This window comes from Aplysia californica, unplaced genomic scaffold (genome assembly GCF_000002075.1).
Source record: "Aplysia californica isolate F4 #8 unplaced genomic scaffold, AplCal3.0 scaffold01181, whole genome shotgun sequence".
NCBI lineage: Eukaryota > Metazoa > Mollusca > Gastropoda > Aplysiida > Aplysiidae > Aplysia > Aplysia californica.
The window spans coordinates 172,546-174,077 of NW_004798451.1; positions in this window are offsets into that span (position 1 = coordinate 172,546).

Below are 1,532 nucleotides of genomic sequence, written 5' to 3' on the forward strand. Positions count from 1 at the left end.
GTAGCCTAACCACTAGGATGTTGACGCCACCTAATTGACATGACATTGACAAAAAGAACCACGAATGGTTCATTGATAGCATTCTTCTTTCCAACTGTTAAAACTGCCATTACTAGCCAAATCTTTTGTTCCTCGCGGGGTTTTTTTTCTTTGTCCGACTATCCTGTTGACAAAGAAAACATGGATATTTGTACTAGCCACCCTGTTGGTCGGTGGAGAAGTGGACCAGTTTCAGATCACGATACATTGTCAAGTTGTGTTCTTTTTATATATTCTTATTAAAGCAGAAGCGAGTGACCAGTGTAAACGTACACAAATACATTTTCATTATGAAATAGCACGACATACACTTGAGACCTCTCGTGAACTGACTTAGAAGAGTCCCCACTCGTTCAGATTGAAATCAGAAAAAAGTGAAATGGTTAAGAGTTAACGCCCCTATCAACACTATAAGGTTATTTAAGAGGCGGGGCCTCCGAGTTTAACGCCTATCTCCGAAAGGACCGAGCCAAATGGGAAATTCATGTAAAGTGCCTTTCCCAAGGACACAACGTCGGACCGAGCTGAGGCTCGAACCCCCGAACCTGCAATCGCAGGATTACGAGTTCGGTAGCCTATTGTAGTCAGATACAACCAATGAATGAAGCAATCCTGGTGCGTCATGATAGAAGACAATGTAACTGTCTGTTGCAAAGAACTGTACTAGTTCCGTTTCCCTACGGCGATAAAACGGTATCTTTGAATCATTTTTTGAAAAAAAAACCCCAAAAACGGTACCCTTTTTTTCTAGCGGCGTTGAAGACAAAAGATCTGAAAATTCCTTTGACAGGCCTGAGCTTCCATTAGAACCATTGAATGCTACTTAAATTACGCAACTGGAATCTGAATTCGATTTGTGTGAAACTTGATCTGCACCCGTACCCAAGGACTGTGTTTATGACAGATAACGGTCTACATTTTTTTGGCATTCGCTTGTAAAGATTGAGGATCAAAGTGTAACTAATATTGATTAATTATACATTTTGGAAGAGAAGTTGCATGTTATTCTGATTAATCAAAGCAAGGTTTAATCGATCTATAGTGTATGCTTTGTGACAAATCCTGAATATGTCATTTAATCTTGAAAATAAGCGATAATTCATAGGACATAAACTTGACGCAGTACGTTAAGATTAGTGGCATTTCTGAAATCAGATACCCTAAATTAACTTAAAACAAGTTTAAAATTTAATGGAGCAAAAGGTGTGTTAACTAGTGAACTATTATATAACATAGACCCTACAACCCTATTCCACACCCTCTCCCCCATACTCCTCTTGCACAACCCCTTTCTTCAATATCCCCTCTTAGACCCATCCTGGGGGCTCTCGTGGCCTAGAGGTTCAGGTGATGGCCTCGAAAAATCTCGGATGGCCCGTGTGCAAGTTGCGCTCGTTAAAGATCCTTTGGTGGTCTAAAATCGATAAGAGTAGTCTTCGGCCGCCACCCGTGAAAAATTCAAAATTTCCTACCAACTCTTTCTCTCTCTCTCT